Genomic DNA, 6,976 nt, shown 5'->3' with positions numbered 1-6,976 from the left:
CGTTAGAAATATTTGCCTGTTCACTGTGTAAATTTTGCCAATCATGTGTGTCAAACTGGATAGCGTTCATTGTAACGGAACGTGCCGCGTCATCAATTGCCGTTAAATTAAGTGTGGACATAACTGAATGTGTTTGTTCATCATGTGGAATAAATCATTACTAGTGATCGGCACGCACTGATTATCTGTAATTAGAGGATTATCACTATGACACTGAGTGTCGCAAGTATTATCGGTCAAGTTATTCGAGTCGGCTTTTTCACTCATTGCACATCGCGATGTACTGTTAGCAGTTTGTATTTTCACAAAAGAATGTTAAGCACAAAATCAAACAAAGACAAAGCAAAATGGAACAAATACAATAACAACAAAGAGCAATAAATTGCCGATGATCTGTGAAACAAAGAGTGACAAGTTAGTAAATGCGTTGCTCCAGATGCAAACTACATTTAACATTAAGTAAATAAGAACAGATATATAACTGACTACTACTCAGAAATTCAAAAAGAAATACGATCCTGGCCGGTTGTCGACAAGTGTAACCTCCCCACAGATAAATAATATGTCTAATAACCTCCCAACAGTAAAAAATATAAGTATATAATTCACATTCAGCGTAAACTTCCAACAGATACACTCCAAAACCTCCGAACAGTAAAATTTCGTGACCTCCCAATAATACAATGGGACTAATTTCTCAATAAAATTGTCGCTCACTTATAACCTTTCAATAATGATTGTGAATTTAAATTGGTGAATTTTGGACGTCAGCAGCGCTGCATCATGGCCCTGAAAGATCATTCTGAATAAATTGAAAATTCTTACCTCAGTAAGGTCGCCGGATAACGCGTGCATATCTGCTGCTATAAGAAATTTTTCTGGCACAGCCCTGTGCAATGCTGGCCGATAGATTTGTCATGTATAAAAGAAACAACTGATTTTTCTTTACAATAATCGGGTTGACCATGGATTGGAGAAATTAGTAAATTCTTTAAATTGATATGATGATTGTCAAAAGTTAATTTTTTATAAGAAAGATTATTATTCTACATATGTAATGTACCTTATAGACATTTTCAACTGTCCACATCGAGGTATATCAACAACGCCTGTCGGCAGCTCAGGGTTTCAATTAGTCATCATTTATTCCAGGGAAAAGCTGCACGGTCATCAACAGTATTCTGTTCTTTCGAGAACAGTTACTGTCTTCACATATATAGTTAAAGGCTACCCAGCCATTAACCATCGTCTGTGCGAATGCGTACAGGCTGCCCAAACTCTTACGGGCATCGCCAAGGCGTGCGCGAGTAATGAGTGGATGGGCAAATGTCTATAAGGTACATTACATATGTAGAACTGTGGACCGTTGGGAATGTGAGTCTCACGGGAAGCGTGCAAGGGGTAAGTCCCTGCAGTCGCGCTATTCATCTGTGTCCTCGGTGGCTCAGATGGATATAGCGTCTGCCATGTAAGCAGAAGATCCCGGGTTCGAGTCCCGGTCGGGGCACACATTTTCAGCTGTCCACATCGAGGTATATCAACAACGCCTGTCGACAGCTGAGGGTTTCAATTAGTCATCATCTATTCCAGGGAAAAGCTGCACGGTCATCAACAGTATTCTGTTCTTTCGAGAACAGTTACTGTCTTCACATATATAGTAGGCACTAGTATTGTTAGTATTTAGTGCTGTTAACAGGCCTGGTAGGGTATATAAGGGCTGAGAACAGTATGAGAGTGATAACTGTGTGAAGCATATGGAGATGCCACGTACTCCTTTAAGATAGTGTTGTCAGTACCTGACACAGTGTGAAAGGCGTCTCACTGTGGTCTCCATTTGGCCGGATGGTCGAATAGTGCGATATCCTGATGTTGGGGGCATTCTGATGTAAGTGTGGCCCAGCGCTGGACCGCAAGAGTACGTGATGGCACGCATAATCGTCGTTAAGTTCCGGTCCACAACATATGACGACCACAACGGAAGATTAACATATTGTGTACCAGGCACGTCATATATCCTTCACGTCTACCCCTGCCGTACGATTGGTTGGAGGCTAGTAACAGTCGGACAACGAATTACCGCCCCATGCGTGGGCTGCCGTTAATGACACTACACCAACGGTTGCGTTTCGAGTGATGCCATGATTGGGAAGCATGTAACTGCTGATGAATGTCATCGCATTATGTTAAGCGAGGAACTGCGGCTACACACTACCCCACATGATCATCGTCGTCAACTTCGACGGCGACCTGGAGAGAGGTTCCATTCTCTCAATGTTTTGGAGTGCCACAGCGATGTTATTGCTGGCGTCATCACGTAGGGAGCCGCTGGGTGTGGCTTGTGATCATGGCTGGTAGTGAGTGCGGGAACCTTGACGGCACAATGGTATTTCACCCGCATCCTGTGTCCTCATCTGTAGTGTCTCTTTTCCGATAATATTTTAGTGCCATTTTTCAGCGGGACAATGATCGCCTACACGTTACAAGTGTCTCTATGAAATGCCTCCGTGATGTTGAAGCGCTCCTGTGGCCAATAATACACCCAGGCCAGACCCCGATAAAACAATTTTTGAGACTAGCTTGGACATTAATGTTCTTCCAATTCCAGCATCCACAACATCAAGGTTCATTTTCAGCGGGTGTGGGACAGTGTGGCTCTGAAGGGGATACAACGGGTTTATGACGCCCTGACCAGCAGAATCAGAATCAGAGAATGCATCCACGTCAGAGGTGGTATGACGTCATGCTAATAAGTGAGCTAGTACTCTACATTTGAGTCGCTTTTGTGATCACTGAAATAACGTCACATATCGTCTAAACCTATCGAGTTTTATTTCGTTTCTTGCTTTCTTTCAGGATACTTCACTTCTTTTCTCAGGCAGTGTACTGATTTAAATTTAAAAATTAACAGATGCACATCAGATGCTACTAGTCGACGTCGGCTCACATTGCCTCCGTTCTAAAAGCACAATGTGAGCCGAGGGATTAGCTCTCTGCGACCTTCCTTAAAAAGGCTCCCGCAGCCTCTCTGGCTCGTAGTTTAACGGCATTCAGGACTTCATAATTGGTGAAAAACCTTTTTCCGCCCTTAAATAGCTTCCGGAGGGTGAAGGTGCCACATATGGGCTAAGAGTAGGGTGGCTGATATCACAAACGAATGAATCCAAGAGTTGCTTGGTGGCATTGGCTGTATGGAGACTTGTATTGTCATGCAACAAGCACCGCCCTCTGTAGTTTTTTATGGTTTCACAGTACCGCGCAGCATTTATTGTCTTCTCCTGGGGCAAAAATTCAATGAGGAAAATCCCTTTAATGTTCCACAATACAGAACTTGTGATTTTTCGGTCTCAAACAGCAGTGTTGAATCTTTTCGTTGATGATCACGAGAGATCGCCACCGCATTGGTTTTCTTTTCTTCTTATGGGGTTAGTGGACCACCCCTGACATTTCGAAGCACTCTAGAAATCCGAGTGAAGAAGCGAATCCGTTGATATATGATCAGGTTTGGTACCGTCTCATCAGTGACGATCGAGGGACTTGGTAAATTGTGAACATTCCTTTTGCCTCCTTTAAACTCACGATAGCAGTTGTACACGTTAGTACTATTCTTAACGTCATTTCCATAATTTTATTTTAAATCTGTAACGGTCTGTTTCCCTGTTCAAAAACAAGACAGAGTACACACCCCACAGCTGTGGGTTTTTGGAACACAGACACTCGTTTCAACATGGCATTAAAACAACAGTTTTCAGACAACTGAGACAAACGAACGGGCATTCTGCTGCCGACATCCTGTAATTGAACACAGTGCTACCAACTCTATCGTAAAAAAAAACAACCCTTTGAGCGCCAGAAGCTTAGTACTCTTATTTCTGGACACGTCTCGTAACTGAGCTCTCTTTCACAGCAACTAATTGGAAATTGAAACGAATAGCTACGCATGGGACAGCACGCGGTACCAATATGTACCGAAACGCCGGGCATAGAAACGAGATTTTTCCGCGGCTCATACCTCCCATTCTATTGGTGATAAAAAAGGTAGGTTCAAGTGTTTTGGATAACACTGGTGCTAGAAACCATTTCTATATCGAAGAGAAGGATCGCCTTACTGTAATTATGCTACAATGCCTCTGGCATAGGTAAATGAAATAAATCAGTTCGTTATTTTTGCATTTGATGTGATCTACGGTGCTCCTTCATGGACTTATGCTAGCACCATTTAGTTCACACGCAGTTTCTGAGAAAATCCGAAAAAGCGTTTTACATTGTTTGTTCACTGTTAGCTGGGGCTAAATAACTAACCGTGTCAAGACCAGCTGTCACGCCGGCCGCTGTGGCCGAACGGTTCTAGGCGCTTAAGTCCGGAACCACGCTGCTGCTATGGTCGCAGGTTCGAATCCTGCCTCGGGCATGTATGTGTGTAATGTCCTTAGGTTAGTTAGGTTTAAGTAGTTCTAAGTCCAGGGGACTGATGACCTCAGAAGTTAAGTCCCATAGTGCTTAGAGCCATTTTTGAACCAGCTGTCAGCTTCCACCCGATCTCTTCGTCGCTTAGGCAACAAAGAAAACACAAGATAAAAACTTTGTGGTTGTTACAAATCGTTAACATTGATGTAGAGCATATTATATAGCACACTTTCCCATACTTTGGCTGAGGTGAAAAAATTCACAGTGGTACAGCCCAAATACTGTATCACTGCAGTGTGTTTCAGGCAACAAGACATTTCATGATACGCCTTTCGGAGGCTGTGTTGTTACATGCCACTAAAACTAAGCTAAACTGAGTCCGAACAGCCCGTGAAGGCGCAACGGTACCGATTGGCCGCCGTGTCATCCTCAGCCCACAGGCGTCGCTGGATTCCGGATATGGAGGAGCAAGTGGTCAGCACAACGCTCTGCCGGCCGTGCGTCACTTTACGCGACCGGAGCCGCTATTTCCCAGTCAAGTAGGTCCTCAGTTTACCTCACAAGAGCTGAGTGCACGCCGCTTACCAACAGCGATCGGCAGACCGGATGGTCACCCATACAAGTGCTAGCCCAGTCCGACAGCGCTTAACTTCGGTGACCTGACGGGAACCGGTGTTACCACTGCGGCAAGGCCATTGGTGTTACATGCCACAACAACTACAAAATAGTATTCGTACTTCTGGGGGTCAATTCACACTGATGATGATGGTGGACATCGGTTCAGAATAAAATCAAAGTTTACTGTCCTCGCCACAAAGTTTTGTAATATTTCGAACTGGTGGTAATGACGCATCACTTTCCATATCCGTCAGCGTATCACTGAATCTAAAAGAAAAACATGGTAAAATTTGACATGTTATACTTGGATTTAGCAACAGCTAAACGAATCCATGGAAGGCAAATTTCTCTCACATTCAACGATAGTTTTAGTAATATGTTCAACGATTGGTATTAGATATGTGTTGTCAATTACTGCTTTTCCTACTTCTAATTTCAGTTGAGTTGTCATCCGCCTCCTTGCATTCATCTCGTCACAGAAGTAAAACCTAGAAATACTAAATATTGCATTTACTATAATGAAATATGATCCGAACAGTTGGGAAACGAAAGGGAGAAACAACAGCTTATATCCTAGCATTTACTCCACCAGTCCAAACAGTTTGGTTCAAATGGTTCAAATGGCTCTGAGCACTATGGGACTCAACAGCTGTGGTCATCAGTCCCCTAGAACTTAGAACTACTTAAACCTAACTAACCTAAGGACATCACACACATCCATGCCCGAGGCAGGATTCGAACCTGCGACCGTAGCAATCGCGCGGTTCCGGACTGCGCGCCTAGAACCGCGAGACCACCGCGGCCGGCCCAAACAGTTTGAAACTGAATTAATAAAAAATAGGGAGTCATTAAGACAGGAGTTTTAACGCTTCATGTGTTCTACGTAGTCTCCCCTCACTTCATTACTATTACAGAATATTCATACAAGCACGTGCGAGTATCAAAAAAGTCTTGCTTTGGGATAAGTAGCGTGTCACATTGGCTTCAACGTCAGTTATAACGTCAGAGTGTAGACCCACCTTGGGAATTTCTGCTCTTTATCGTTTTGTGGGAGGGTCGTATTGATAACACTGAGTCAAACGTGACGGTTTTTCCGAGGAGAAAACTGTCCGTGTTTTGTATTTCAGTCAAGTCTCACAGGCGTCCACGTGTCGTTATTATTGTTCAGGAGTTAAGGTGCGCTCGATAAACATGTGTGTGTGTGTGTGTGTGTGTGTGTGTGTGTGTGTGTGTGTGTGAAATGGGAGACGGGTTAGCGGTATTTTTTGTTGTAGTCGTTTGATCCAGCTCTCCGCGCTACTCTATCCTGTGCAAGCTTCTTCATCTCCGAGCAACTACTGCAACCTACATCCTTCTGAATCTGCTTAGAGTATTCACTTCTTGGGCTCCCTCTACGATTTTTATCTTCCACGCTGCCCTCCAATTCTAAATAGGTGGTCCCTTGATGCCTACCAACAGATTCCTTCTTCTAGTCAAGTTGCACCACAACGGTGTTATAGTTGATAACAATTTAATAATTAATTTTGCTTGTTGTTGCACTTTACTCTTGTGTTGCGCAGTAACTGACTCACAAATTTTGCACGCGATTTCTCAAGCTTCTAATTAATCGAAACTTTGTTATTGATGGTAACTTGATCTGAGTCATTACACTTCGTCACATTCCTCTTCAAAGCTCGACGTTTGGATCTCTCTCCTGGGATTTCCATCAGGCTGTCCTAAGCTCGTGGTCTAGTGGTTAGCGTTTCTGTGTCTAGATCCTGCAGTTCCGGGTTCGCTTCAACGCCGGGTCGGAGATTTTCTGCGCTTGGGAACTGTATGTTGCATTGTCGACGTCATATGATCGTAATCGACCCGCAAGTCGCAGCATTGGTCACAAATAGAAATACCTAAGCCTAGACAGTCGAATTGTTCTAGACGGGATTTATCGGCCAATAATGCCATGCTACCATCTTAT

The 6,976-nt window shown here is 43.7% G+C and overlaps 1 non-coding gene across 1 annotated transcript; it reads left to right on the top strand.

Moving 5' to 3' along the window:
• The first annotated feature begins 1,433 nt into the window (after positions 1 to 1,433).
• On the top strand, positions 1,434 to 1,507 carry Trnat-ugu. Its single transcript has one exon. It is a non-coding gene; the product is annotated as a tRNA-Thr (tRNA).
• Positions 1,508 to 6,976: the final 5,469 nt, after the last annotated feature.

This window comes from Schistocerca piceifrons, chromosome 1 (genome assembly GCF_021461385.2).
Source record: "Schistocerca piceifrons isolate TAMUIC-IGC-003096 chromosome 1, iqSchPice1.1, whole genome shotgun sequence".
NCBI lineage: Eukaryota > Metazoa > Arthropoda > Insecta > Orthoptera > Acrididae > Schistocerca > Schistocerca piceifrons.
This window is presented reverse-complemented; position numbering and strand designations above follow the sequence as displayed.